Source organism: Clinocottus analis, unplaced genomic scaffold, assembly GCF_023055335.1.
Source record: "Clinocottus analis isolate CAN_PGR_092001 unplaced genomic scaffold, fCliAna1.0.p SCAF_24, whole genome shotgun sequence".
In the NCBI taxonomy this organism is placed as follows: domain Eukaryota; kingdom Metazoa; phylum Chordata; class Actinopteri; order Perciformes; family Cottidae; genus Clinocottus; species Clinocottus analis.
Genome location: NW_027175976.1, coordinates 4,082,170 through 4,097,418, shown reverse-complemented (window position 1 = coordinate 4,097,418; position 15,249 = coordinate 4,082,170).

The window sequence follows — 15,249 nt, the reverse complement described above, 5'->3', positions numbered from 1 at the left end:
GAAAAAAATGAATGATTCATGATTCTCAATTATGTTTTAATTCAAAGCGGAGATTAGCGCCTAGTAAGGGGCAGCCTGTGTGGCGGCGGGGTGGACGAACGGTTGGCAGGAGCGGAGATAAGACATCTGTCGGCAACGCCAGGCCAAACGAGAGAGAGAGAGAGAGAGAGGGAGAGAGAGAGAGAGAGAGAGAGAGGCTCATGGCATACAGTTATGTGCTTACATGTACGCCGCACAATCTGAATCGCACGCCCTCCGCGCTATAAAATAAATAAATCGCTGCCCGTAACAAGATGAATTAGTTTCATGTGGACCACTGGGAGTGATGCGTTTTAAATGTTGTTAAAATCATAGAGGACAAAAAAATAAAATCAATGGGAAAATCCTTATATTTCCCTTCATTAGACTACAAAAGGGCTGGAACATGAATAGCCGTGTGTGTGTGTGTGTGTGTGTGTGTGTGTGTGTGTGTGTGTGTGTGTGTGTGTGAGAGAGAGAGAGACGGAGACAGCCATAAGGTAAAAGGCTTTGGGTTTATTTTGCCAATTTGTTTCTTGGCAGTATTCTCCAAATCGCTCAATACAATCTCTCTAAAAGTTTGCATTTATCAATTGTGTTCTCCCCCCCCCCCTATCCCTCCCCCCCTCTCCCCCCGAATCAAAAGACTTTTGAACCAGAGGGCCGGAGCCCGGCTAAAACCCCTCGTTCATTAATGAAAGGCATCCATTACTGTCCAACGGTGACAGAGTTAATGTAAATAAATGAATTCTCCAACCCACTTAACCGTGGTTTATTATGAGCCGAGCAAGGCATAATTGTGTTTCTGATCAGTTCAGATGAATTCAGCCCCGCTAGACCCCCCCCCCCCCCCCTCTCCCCTAGTGCCACTTCTCATTTACAAGGTCTGCAACTAAGGGGGATACATCACATGGCTTATTACCAAGGCGCCCGCTAGTGACGCTGGAGTATGAGAGGAGATATGTGGAGGCAACCGTGGCCATGCTCGGCTGTGGAGAGGGGAAAGCCGCATAATAGTAGATTTGGTAGATATGGATACGTGCTCGTTGTGAAGAATTAATGCGGCGCGCGCATGCGTGGTCAGGATGACCTTTGACCCGTCGCACCGCATCGATTCGTCGTCGCAAAGGACATTTCAAGCGTTCGCCAGAGCTTGGTTCACTTCCTTCTTTTCGCGGAAGACACGCGACTCAGCAAAGTAGATTCAAGCCATGTTTTTTTTTGTTGTTGTTTTTTTCCCCTCCCATTTTTATGACGCCGAGTAAAATCTCAGCGAGGCAAAAGAGAAAAATCTCCTCCACAGGTTTATAAAAGGGATAATAAAAGCGGAGGATTGCTGTAGATCATTTGCATATCCTCCATTAACAGTGGTGACGGCTGTGCAAATCATCTGGAATGACAAACAAGGACAACTGGGAAGAAAATAAAAACTCCACTCGGCTCTTTGTCCTCAGGACAGAAGAATTGTCTTCAAAAAAAAAGAAGAGAAAAATGTGAATCCCATCCTATGCAGGACTGGAATATGGAATATGGAATATTTTGATAATGTAGTCTCTTGAAACACCCTCAGCTAAATGTAAACCATTGTAGATAACCGCTGCACTTTAAATGTGCCCCTTGTGGCTTTGACGCTTTAAAAAGGTCTTTTTTTTCCTGAGTGAATGGACCTTAATATATCAAATATTAAAATGTGTAATATACAATTTTATACATTCTGATCGTGTGGTGCATTTTATTAACTTATTGTAATTGCTCCACCTGTTGGCGTCTCCTTGTAAAATCGATTTTTTAGAAAGAAACAAAAGACGCTTTTATCGGATCACGTTTGAGGCAGACGATGCGTTCGCCGGCCTTTTTACGGGACTGGAATGTATCGCCACGTCTCCAAACCCACGGCGAGCAGCGGCTCGCGTGCACATCGGTCCGTGGCTCAAATACGAAAAAGTAATGACCTTTTTAAAAAAACTCACAGAGGAGATACCCCCCCCCCTCCCCTCGGGGCACTCTGGAGAGGCGGACCTTGGCGAGCAGCGCCGCCCTTACTCGCACCGCGTGCGAGCACCTTGACCTCGGCCCGTGTCCGTGGGATCCCGCCCGCCTCTGGGAAATCTACTCCGGATTGGCGTGAGCGATATTGACACGCCGAAACTCCCCCAGTTCGCCGTGCAGATGAGGAAGTTCAGGTCCCCTGCGATGTGGGAAATGAGAGTGATTGAACGAGCGACGCCCGCCATGTTTCCCTTGTTAACGGGACGCCGGGTGGAATTCAAACCCCCCCCCCGAGAGTACCGGCTTCCTGTGAGGGAAAGCGGGGGGAAGGAACGCATCCATGGCACATAAAGGCCCATATTTACACTCGTCGCTTCAAGTGTCTCGTACCCAGAAGAAAATCAATTTAATACGCTGAAATCTACACTCTCAGAGGTCACGAGTCTGATTGCATCCGCACCCGCTCTTCCTGTGCTGGATGCAAATCCGCGCTCAAAATAGATTTCTTGTGTTGGGAAGACGTTCGCGCGGCTTTAGAAACAAGGTTCCTCCTCCTCGCTATATCTTTTTTTTCTCCACCAAACGTAGACAAAGTGTAAACTATTCATCTGCTTTCCTTTTCCTGCGTCTTCCCGTGACACGGATATCATCAAATCCAAATCTCAAATCCAGATTGGACATCATGAAAAAGCCTTCAAACAGCACATTAGCCACGAATAACAAGAGGACTCCCATTCAAACACAACCGCTATAAAACGGGAAGAAGAAGAAAAAAAAGGGACTGTATTAGGAATCAGCCGGCTGTGCACAGTTATGCAGAGACGTCAGTGGGAGACATTAGCGGGGGAAAGCAATATGCTTCTTTTTTAGGGCTTGTGATTATATTTCAGCGTTTGGCCGTCGTTTCGTTTTGTTTTTCTACCTCAGAGTGAACTGGCCCAGAAGTCCAGGCTCTGCCATCAGTGTCACATATCAAGGGGTCAGAGATACACAACACCTTCTTCCTCGCCATTAAACTCACTCAACTCAATCTGTCACTTTCTTCCGCCTTTCCCCTCTTATCCATTAAAGTCACTCTCTCCGTCACTCTCCGTCTCTCGGCCATTTTGAAGCCTCTCAGATGAAAAAAAAAAGAAAAGAAAAGAGAGGAAAAACACACACACAATGGGCCTGATTCCCTGCACAAACATTGATAATTCCCTTCCTTTATCCATTATAAAAATTCTATTCCCCCTCCCGGTATCTCACTTCCACCTGAACTCCAAACGCCGCCATTTTTAAGCATAACTGTCGAGACACCGGGATTATGAGAGAAAATCCGCCTCCGGCTGCGTTCGCGCGCCGCACATCATTATCGGCCGGAGTTCACGAGGGTCCAACGAGGATTTCACTCCTCGTATCTCCTCCTCCGACTTATGATGCCGAGGCGCGGCTATCAGGCCGCGCTGGTTAATTGTATTTGACAATTGCAAATAGTACAGCCGTGTTCTAATAATTACGCCGGGCAAATTAGAAGATGGAAGGGATACAGGACAAAGAGGACGAGGCCTCTTTCTTTTTTTTTTCTCCCTCTCCCTCCTTCAGTTTAGTATTCTTCGGTCCGATTCATGGTTGACCCGAGGGAAGGAGTCCCGCTATGATAATTTTCAAATTTTGTGTTCATGATGCGTAAGTCCTGCCTCTGATGTTGCGCGGACAGGTTCAAACGTACGTACATTTGCGCACACACACACGCTTTGAACAATAAGTTTTGGCGTGCAGCTCAACCCATCTGACCCCCGGAGGCGGCGGCGCTCTTTCTTTCTCTTCGGCGCCGCCCGCTCCCCCACCGGCCGAGCTCAAACTAAACTCTGAAGCGGGCCAGACTTCACAAGTGGGATGAGGGGTGGGATGTGATGGGGCGAACGGGGGAGGAGGGGGGAGGAGGAGAGAGAGTAACTTCAAAGGCTGGAGATGATTCCCTCAGATCTCCTCTCAGTGTGGTATCGCCAAGACGCACGCAAAGGCAATTGTCTGCGCGGTTAGACCTCCCAGACTCCGACCCTTCTGGCTTGAATGTAGATAGGAAATTCAATGGGGCCACGGTTTACTGACGCACGCTGAAATTATTCACTGGATCTCAATAAAAGGAGGTTTTAATATAAGAAAATTGAATACAGAGAATCACACTTTTGTTTTCTTTCTGTGATGCATCTATCCATTGTGAGATTTAAGGGTTAACAATGCATTTTGGTGGCAGTAACTTCTTCTTTTTTTTTTAAATAGTTGTACTAACTGAGTATATGAGAATGGGATTTGAGTATTATTACCTCTCTAAATAGTGTTGCTGGAGCTGAAGTGAGAAAGCTTGAACACTCTGTACTGGTTGTGTGTTCAGACATGAGCACTTGATATTGTTATGGACACACATTAGTGAGCATTAAGAATAAAACTTCTGGTTATGCTGAATGAAATGGACCAATACAGGTTACGCTGAGCTTCTTTCTAAACCTGTGGAGCCCAGGCTTTAAACCGAGCGTGCACACTTCCAGCCTCTAATGATTTCATTAACTTAGCCTAACATTGTGTATATGCACCATAAAAGCAATGTTCTGTCACACCATTATGGCCCTGTTTTGAAATAAAGCAGATATGCCCGCGATAAACCCAATCAGGCCAATCATCCAGAGACTGTGAGGCGAGTCCAGCGGCGCTTTCGGGCCATTGGGGCCTCCTTCCCACGCGAGCCTCCATGTCGTGCGTCTCTGATGGTGCTGTGGTTCAATCCCAGGTTCACGCCATTAGAGACTAATGACAAACACGCACACACACACACACACACACACACACGTATGGTGAAATAGACGGCTAATTTGATGCTGATGGACCTCTTTGCTCTGATGAGGCTTTTGTTCCTGGCTCCATCTCGTGATTGACACTCGAGCTCGCTCGCAATTGGGGCCGGGCGTCCGCGTCTTTAAAAAGGCAGCGATCCAAAATAACCCGCCAGAGGCAGATCGATCGCCGCAATCGATCCCGTTGGCGCGGCCAATCAGAGACGCGAACGCCTCCCATTCACATTGCGGGTATCGAAGGAAGTAAAGGATACCTATTTGCAGTGTGCCGCAAAAAACAACAAACAGTTTTTCTATTAAATATGTGTTGTGCTTATTCTGATTGCAAAGCAAATTTTAGGCTTTGCATCGAAGCAAAACTGTCATGTTACCACGACATGACACTCCTCTCCACTGCCGTGTGATAAGCACAGTCTAGCACCCGTTCCATGGCCCGGCTTTCTAGCATTTTTCCAGAAAGGTAGCCTTGGATAAGGTCTCCTCTGGGGTCATGTTGTTCCAGTCAGTGTGTATTCTCCCCCTCTCCCCTGCTCCCCTGCACACCTTCGGGATATTTGAACCTTGGCACCGTGTTTTGCTGAAAGTGGCTGATTGTTCCTTGCACAGGGTCACGGAGGGAAATCACACAAGAGAAAGCATTACATTACAGCTTATTTGGAGGCCGCAAGGTTTCACGGGAGCCATCCATCAAATGTTTGAGGTGGGGGGGGTTGCAGCACGTAAAGATTCTGCAAACACTGCAGAGTCTCAGGTAAGTTCCCCAGAGCCAATAATAAAACGCCCGCGTCGTCGCATATGAACACGAGCCGGAAAAGGTCGGACCGGAAAACCCCGTGGAACTGTGAGCGCGACTGCGGATCGCGGATGTGGCGAAACACTTTGATGTGCGCGTTCACGAGCTGAAGCGCTTCGCTCATTTCTAACCGGACGTGACCTCCGAATACGCCTCGGTGACGGACCGGGGGGATTCGAGCGGGCGCAGTAACGAGCTCGTCGTTCACGACTCAGGGCGATGCCTCTTCATTGGCGACGCTTCATTGGCGACGCTTCATTGGCAACGCGTCCACGTTTGTCGTATTAATGCGGTTCGAAATACTTCAGGGGTAATGGGCTGGCTGGCACAACATTTTCAAAGTAAATATTCCAAAACAACCGTGCCGAGAAGCGCGCCGCCGGAAGGATGACATTGAGATCAATTTGAAGCCTTTTTTGAAGAATGCAACTATGTGAGAGCTTTCTCCCACAACACTGTGTTTTTTTGGGAGTCCAAGAGACACTTAAGAGTCCCCATTTCGTTTATCGTGACGTGCCTTCTGCACGCTCTCCCGAGGCGCCGCCCCCTTTCTCGCTGGAAAAACCCCCAAACTGTGTGTTGTCGCCGTCTTCCCGTGCGCCGAAGCGCTCGTCCGTGACGGGAGGCGTCCTGCCGTTGCAGAGCCTGGTGGCGCCGGGTGACGCGCGACACGACAGCGGGGCCCGCATTTCACACGTCGGACTATTTTCATGCCTTTTCGGAGCGGTTTTCCGTCACGTGCGGGAGGGGGAGCGCCGCGCCGGTTAGCACATTTACAACTATTATCCCCTTCATCTCAATAAGAAAGTTTCAATTACAGGACAGAGATTGGATCAGATAAATGGGCCGTGCTGGAGCAAAATACTGTACTCTCTCACTTTCTGAGCGGAGGGAAAGAGACGGGGAGGGCTAAAACGTGGGGGGGGAAGAGGGGATTCTGGCGCGGCGAGGCCCGCGTTTCGGATTGTTGTTCATTAGGAAAAAAAAAAAAAAAGCCCTCGCGGGCGACGGCGTGCGCTTGCGCGCGCGCAGACACGCGCGTCCCCGACGCCCCGCGCACACGAGTGTGTTTAAGCCGCTAATGGAAGTCGTGTCGATGATGTGGAACAGAAGCACTCATGACGCAAAAGAAATTTCCGATGGATTCGAGGCAATTAAGGGGGTGGCGCGATCGCACGGCGTGAATAAGCTCAGGCAGATGCATGTTCGCCAGTATCGACTGGATACAGCACTGTAAATGACTCCGCGTCGCACACATATTTGTGGAAGAGTTTTGCATCGACAGATGACAGTATGGCGAGGGAACAGACTCTCGGAGGGTGGATTATTTTTTTCTCCTCTGTCTGGCGTGTTCGAAAAAGGAAAAGTGTCAACAGCAAGACGGAAATGCTTTGATTCCTTTTTGAAACACAATCGCACGGATCCGTGCGCGCTTGCGCGTGTACGTATAGATTAGACGCCGACTCGGCGGCGCTCTCGCTCCGCGTTGCTCGACGCTGCGTGGGGAAGGGGATAATGGGGGGGGGGGGGGGGGGGGGAAGAGGAGGAGTCAGCAAACAACAAACAGAACTCAATCGCTTTGACAAATAGCGCTGTTTTGTGTGTGTAGCGCAGCTAAACAAGGCCGGCATCAAGCCGTAGGACTTTAAAATCGCAATGTTCCCCCACAAAAAAAAGTGAGAGATATCACAGGATCGTGGAAAGCTTTAGTGGATCTGACAAAAAAAAACAACCTGCGTAGGCCGTACACGGCATTTTCAACTTCAAATGAGCAGCTTGAGGAAGTAAAGAGATCAACGACACTGGAAACTCTCCAGGTCACCCAGATGAAATGTTGGAAAACACACCAGAATATTCTATATGCACTCAGAGGATGGACTGGCGATTACAGGATCAAAAAGGTCAAAAGGTTGCCCCGCCCCCCAAAAAAACGTAATTTATTAGAAACGCTTGAAATGAGAACGTGAATTATTCATGAGAGGCAGCAGGTCACAGGCACCTTTTCAAAGGCGCCAATTGTTTAACCCGTGTGGTTAAGTCAAAAATGTCATCCCATTTTTTTACAATAACCTACAAAAGTAAATGCGCCTCGTTGCTCCAACTGATTTCGTAAGACTCTGTGAGGACCACGGTGGTGAGGAGACTTCTTTGTCATGGATCCTCCGTCGTCTGTGGAGGTCGATGAAGAAAAAAAAAAAAAACAGCCTCACGTGGGATTCTAAGTGCTGCAATTTGAGGGAATTGTGATTTTCACACTTGACAGCGTCCCACATTCAGGTTTCAGTGCAAACAATGGGCAGTACGGTGTACATATATACGCCTATATAAACTTTGTATGTGTGTGTCAGATGTGTCCTTTGCAAGCTAACACCGGTTGTGTAAATTACAGACTCTAGTTTTTTCTTCTTCTCCCGCGTTTATTTCGGTGATGCCTCTGGGGACGAGCGGTTTTAATTCTCTATTGCAGACTGCAAGTGAAAGAGAGAATATCAGTCGAAGGAATCAAAGCTTTTTCCTGTAGATAATTGCAGACGCCCAGCAGCGACGATAACATCCCCCTGTCCTTCACTCGAGAATAATTCTCCAAAGGTCAACACAGCAATAAACAAAAAGGAAAGCAAAAGAGGACTTGTGCGAAGCTTCTCTCCATTAGAAAGTCCATTTTACCTTCACACATGCACTCAGACGCTTTAAGCAAGTACAACAAATCTCTTTCTACCTGCTGCCGTCTTTACAAACATAATCTCTAATTCAAAGAGGAAATCATTCATAATACCAGCCAAGGTTATTTAAATGAAGCGCATTAGCGAAGAAAGTTCCCACTGTTTCAGGGCACTAAAAGCCTCACAGTATGCCTCAGTAGACCATGCCGGGATGGGGTTACACACACAGAGCGGTGGCATTGTATTCCATCTCACATAGTATCGCCCTAAAGTTCCCTTTTACGTGGCTCGTTAATCAGCTGACGAGACGTCCAATCATGTTCCTGCAGGTTTACAGCACGGACGTTGTGTTGTGACACTTATAATAATAACAATAATTCATTACGAGGCTGTTGTATAACCGCACATTGTCTTTTTTAGCTTGGAGCCATCCTCTACACTTGTCAACGTATCTGGGACACAAACCGCTTTTGATTATTTCCCTGGCATCCGTGACGACAGAGAGGAGCTCTGTATCCTCCTCTATTATTTCACATACCGACATAACGGGATCGTAGAAGAGTTCTTTCGTTCTTCTCCCCTGCGCTTGTGAGCACGCTGTGTCCCCTCCACCTCTTGATCGCCGTCCTTGTCAATGGATGTCCGTCAGGAGGCGAGCGAAACCGCCCCCCACCGCGACGTTTCCTCTGAACAGTGCCGACCAAGCAACTTCCCCCCCCCCCGCTGTGACCTGCTCGGCGGGGCGGCATCGGGGCCGGCATCGGGACAGCGTGCGTCGGAGTGCACACGCAGGGCTGGCTGGTGTCCTGACTTGACGCCAGCCCTGCCAGTTTGACCTTCTGACTCCGGTAATCGGAGGCGAAACCCCGCCATCGCCAACACAACACACCCCGCCGTCCCTCCCTCGCTGCCTTCTCCCCCGAGGCGATGGAGAGACTAGTGGTTGTGCAGTTCCCCCCCCAACCACCTCTCACCCACCTCACCGCGTGATACTCAGCCAGCGAGACAGGGATCTGGGCCGTAATGAGCAGTCGGTGGACCCGCCTTAGCGCTGATACTAATGGGTTCCTACGGTTCAGGAGAACGGCCGCGCCCCCGGTGGTCTTCATTCTAAACCGGGATTAGCGACGAGCATGAGGGCGCAAAGAAGGTGGTGGTGTGGTGGAGAGGCTCTAAAAACAGTGGTGACGCTCCCATACGGTTGCAGACAAGAATGGCAATCATATGTGTTCGAGCATGTTTTCTCCGATTGAGTAACATCGCAGACTTCATCACGTTTTCTGTCAAAAGGGGACGCTGGAAGGACCTAATTCGGTTTTCTTCAAAGGCATCCGAGATGGCATATCATCACATCTTCTCCGTTTCAAGGGCATTTCATCATGTTTTCTCCAGTGGATAGGCATCCTAGAGGGCCCTTCATCACGTTTTTTTACGTTTCAAGAGCATTTCCTCACGTTTTCTCTAATGGAAATGCATCCTTGAGAGCATTTCCTCACGTTTTCTCCAGTGGAAAGGCATCCTACAGGGCCCTTTATCACATTTCCTCCGTTTCAAGGGCATTTCATCACGTTTTCTCCAGTGGATAGGCATCCGTGAGAGCATTTCATCTTGTTTTCTCCAGTGGATAGGCATCCTAGAGGGCATTTCATCACGTTTTCCCTTGTGAAAATGCATTGATTGTTATCCATTGTATGGGCATCCCAGAGGGGTTTTTAATCAAGTTTTTCAACTGAAACAGAATCCAAGTGGGATTTTTATCCAATTGCCTCCACTTGAAGGGCATTCTAGTCGGCACTTTCGCTTTAGCTTGTTTACACATCAGGGCACCAAAGATGTTGGTCGCCACTGTGAGAGTGGTCATCCCTCCCGTAGAGCGTTTCATTTTATTTATTTTGTCAACTACTTAGCACATTTAACACAGTGTCCCTGCATCATACGTTCAGTAATTGTATTTTTCACCTTTTTCCGCCCAAAATCAGACCAGCGTAGAGACATGGTTTTCACTTTCAACCCACCATTTTAACCACATGTGGTTGAAGTTCTATATCAAACTGACATTTACCAGTATACTATTTCTAGTTCGCCTTATTAACACCCGTCCTCAACGAGAAGCGTTGCCGCAGCACATGCCGCTCTACCCGCCGCGCTGGCGAGCCACACGTACCCAATTAAAGTGAGTTTCCAGAGACTCATCACCATCTTCCATGTGGCTCGCCGGCACCACTTTCCCTCAAGAAGTGCACAAAATTATCTCCCTGTATAAAAAAAATGAATGTGCTTTTAGTCAACTTGTAGTTTCAAATAAAAGTTGTGTACTGTTTTTCTCCATTAAATAAAAGACGGAATATTGAATACATCTTTGTCTTAAGTCTCCCCGGAGCGCCGCTGCAGCTTTCTCTCACCCCGACTGCCACTGTGTGCCTTTCTTTTTTCTCTGCCTTCTCTGTTTTAAGACTGACAGCGAGCATATCCTGAGAGTAATTCAGTCAATAATATTGTCGCTGCCGGGTCGATCGCAGCCAGGAAAGACAGTTAAATCACAAGTCTTATTACTGTCCTCGAGGCTGAGCAGCAGAGAGTTCAGAGGGAACTCTTCACTGATAAGTCTGTGTCACCCGTGTGCAGCGGTTTGCAGCATGCACGCTATATTTACTCCCGCTAACGTTTTTTTTCTATCTTTTCCTCGCTGAAACGCGTAGCCGACGAGCACAGGACTAAATGAGGTAGATGGAACAGGGGAGTGGGGTGTGCGGCGGCGGCGGCTGCTGCTGCTGCTGCTGTAGCACCCATTCGGTTGCTGATAAAATTATTCAGCATGAATTGTTGATGTGTTGGATAATTGCACGTTCCCATGGATACGTTTCCCGGTGAATGTGGCCTCGCTCTCGGCAGACGCCGGTGGTGAGATTAAAACAGCTGAGAGCGTTGAGGTGGAGGGGGGGAGGTGAAACTTTTCCTTTCCTTCCTTTTAGAAGAAGTGCTATTGTGAGTTTGCGCCTAATTTGCTCATTCCACACGCTGGCGTGATGGCTACCCCCCCCCCCCCCCGCACAACACAGTGCTGAAAAAAAGATGTGAAGGGGACTCCTCGAGGTACAGCATGATGTAGTGACTACAAGCAGATGTCAGTGTTGAGCTTATGTCAATGTATGCGCACAGCATGAGGTAACACGGTGTCGCTCTTGATGACGTGCTGGTTCTTCTGCTCTTCATGTCCGTTTTTCTTCTTTTTTTTACATCCCTACACAGTATTTCAAAGAGCGCTTCAAACGTACAATGTTTTGTTTTCAAAAGCCAGAGAGAATAAAAGCAGTCGGACTTAACGTCGGTGACCACAATAAAAGCCTCTGTGGTTTACCAAATTAAAAGTGTTTTTTTTTTTAAAAATGTGGATCAAGTGTAGAAACATGGGGGAAGACAGGCCCGGCCTGTAGTAGAGCACTTAGTTCCTGAAGACCAGTCGCATTAGTGTGCACAAATAAAACTGATCTTGACACTAAATGTGTATCACACTAGACATTCGGTGCTAAGCACCTCGTACCTTTTGGAACTCTGCTGTCAATTCAAAAAATCCTGGAACCGTGTTAGTATTGAATACATTTTCGGATGTCATTATGTTTTATTCATCGTGGTGTTTGATACTTTGTTAACCATCTGCCTCTAAAGATTCATTATCCAGATATGATTCACAATCATTGCATGGCGGGCTAATAGTGTCAACACCCACTCTCAAAGGCAAAGTACAAAGCAAGCATGCTGAAAATGCAGATTTCTTTTTTTTTTGCTTTTCTACATTAATTAAAGGCGAACTTTCACCTTGACTGCAAAGCAGCCTCGGCGTGGACAGAATGCAGGTGCAGTTTAGCTTCAGAAACTACACAATACTACACTATCTGCATGGCTGACTCTACATCTGAGCTGGACACAAAAACCTTTTCTGTGTCTTTTCATTGTCGTCTGCGCACCAAATGGCTAATGGGGAGACTTTTGGAACAGTTTCGGGTGACATTACAGTCCTGGATTAAACGTCAACACTCAAAACAACAGTTGTGTTGTCAAAAACGACAGAATGGAACGCGGTGTATTAAATTCAGAAAAGAATAATAATGCAACGAGCAAATAGATGGGTCTCCGAAACAGCTAGCTATTTCCAAATGCATCAACAGGCCCTCCTCTTGACTGGAGGTGGTTAAACAGCTAGCTATTTCCAAATGCATCAACAGGCCCTCCTCTTGACTGGAGGTGGTTAAACAGCTAGTTATTTCCAAATGCATCAATAGGCCATCCTATTGACTGGAGGTGGTTAAATTAAGGGGCAGGGCCCATTTTCCTCATTGGGAGCCTTAACGGGAATCCTCTCATGCGTGGAACTGAGCAGCCTGATGGGTTTTCAGCCTCAAACTGTCAAGGCATTGGAGAGGGGAGAGTTGGGGGGGGGGGGGGGGGGGGGCGACATGTTTCTTTGCAATGCAGATTGAACGGGAGAGGAAGATGTTGTATTCATGCTCCGGAAAACAGACCCACTGTCGGAAGGGAAGGCAGCGTTTGTGTGGTTGTGCATGCATGTGAGTGTTATGAGACGTTTCCGGGCGAGTTGAGAGGAAATTGTTCACAGATAAAATGGCAATGTTTATTCTTTCCTGCAGAAGTTTGTGAGGCAGATAATCAACCATTTTTAATTTGTACATTTTTGTTTTCCTAAACTATAAGCTACAGTAACAATGATTACATGCAATGTGCCCACATGAGAAGCATGATGCTTGCATGGAACTAGATCCATCATAAATGCCAACAAAAGTTAAACACCCATTTTTTTTTATTTTTTTTTTTTTTACAATGTTATAATGCTCCATGGATCTAATATTGAGGGGGGAGAAAAATCCCATAAAATCTGATTGTGTTTCTCTTATGAGTTCCATTGGCGGTGAATTTATCCAACAGCTGGGACCCATTGAATGAAACCTGCAAGGACTCATTTGTGTTGAATATCAATTCAATGCTCAAATGCATTTCTGAAAGTAGAGGCAATTAACGGGCTAATTATCAGCACCGTGGAGAACATTCTAATCGGGGGAAAGAGCTTAAGTGAAATAGTGTTGTCAACATTGGCCGTGAGAGAGAGAGAGAGAGAGAGAGAGGGAGGGAAAAGTCTTTGACTGTTGCTACCAGGACTTGACCTCTGTGGAAAACTTGGTGAAGTGATTCGGGTGGTTTCGCTAACGTTGGATATTTGGGTCAGATTCACGTTCCAAAATCTAATAAAAGACAATAATGCATGCAGGTATAATGATGCAATGTTCAGTATGTCCTTATGTTTGCTAATTAGCACTGACAAACGGCCCAGGTGACGCTAACTGATGCTAAATGTCCAGTCGAATCCACTGTGGATGCAATATCTGTTGCACTAAAAAAAAAAAAGTGGTGGACCCGCCCATAATAATAGCACCACAAGAGTGATACATCAAAATGTGTTTCCCGTAAAACTAAACTGTTTTGTTGCATTTTAAGGGAAACACATTTTCGCTTCAGTCAGAGCTTTCATGCTCGGAAGGCAACCAACCTATTTGGGTCAAAGTAAAGCAGCATATCACATAAAGGTTACCAACAGAAATGTATATAAGTGAACGCTGACCTTTGGCGACACAAAGGACACAAACAGCAGTCATTAAGACCCTTTTTCTTAACAGTTCGGTTACTTCACCAACATGTAGGTCTCTGCACTGATTACCATGTCGTTCCCTGGACCAAATGCACCAGCATCTGCCATCGCTCGTTGGCTCTGTGGATTTCTTTTGATCTCCTGCCAAATGATGCTCAGGCAAGGTGAAAAGTTCAGTTTGGAATGCATCTATTGGGGCTTTAATGAAAACACTGACCATTTCTGGCACCGCACCAGGAATAGATAAGATGCACATCTCCCGGACCTGAAGGGTGCAAGGAATTGTTCGCTTCCCAGAAGGTAAATGTACAGTCTAACGCTGTAGAACGGATAGACGCTTTATGTAAATTTGCCTCAAGAGGTCTAACAATGAATTACATATTTAAACCCCATAACAGTATGCATTTATTCTTCTCGTCTGCGGAATAGCTGTATTGGTATAGCCACTTGAGGAGAAATGTACCAGGCTCTTGGCAGTAACCCATTGCATTCAGCTCAAAATTTAGTTAAGCCTGATGGACTTGTCTGTACTTTGTCCGTAATTTACCTTTTCTCATTTCCATAGCAGCCACAAGCCCTGGAGGTATAGTTAACCATGAGCATGGGTTTTTATGCAGTGTAGCCCTCTGTTCATTTGGATTTGCAAACATGAGAAGCCAGCTATCAGACGTCAACATCCATCTCTTCATTATAGCATTATGAGCACCGTGAGAGTTTGCCTTGGGATAGCATTCATTTGAAGCACTGCATTGACTGTGTGTCGCTGAACCGGGACACATTATTCACGCATTTTGGCATTTATTACATTTTTGTTTTTAATTGAAGATATTACAGTTCACATTGATTTAGGGGTTATTAACCCTAAGTTGCAAAAATGTGGTTCAGGCATCGGTTTCTGGTGCGCTGTAAGTTTGACGGTTTCACGCTTGCTCTGAACAGAAATCAGTGATGCTGCGGGTTGAGTTATGTTAGCCGTTACCCTCGTGAGCCTGCTAAACGAAAAACAAGCGCTCCTCTTACAAACATATGTTTTTTAAGGGCCTGGTTCAGTTTGCCGTTTGCTTAGCTCTAGCTCAAGTTAGCTGCGGACAGACTCACAGTGCACATACACTCACATGGCCGGATACATAATCTCCTGGCAAATACAATAATCATAAAACAACTATTTTAGATAGTTAGCACTGAGTGGTGGTGGGATTTTATTGGATGAACAAATTAGAGGAAATTACCTGTCAAACTACTCCAAACAAAGTTGGTGTGGAATCAGACTTTCTGCCATAAACTAATAAACTT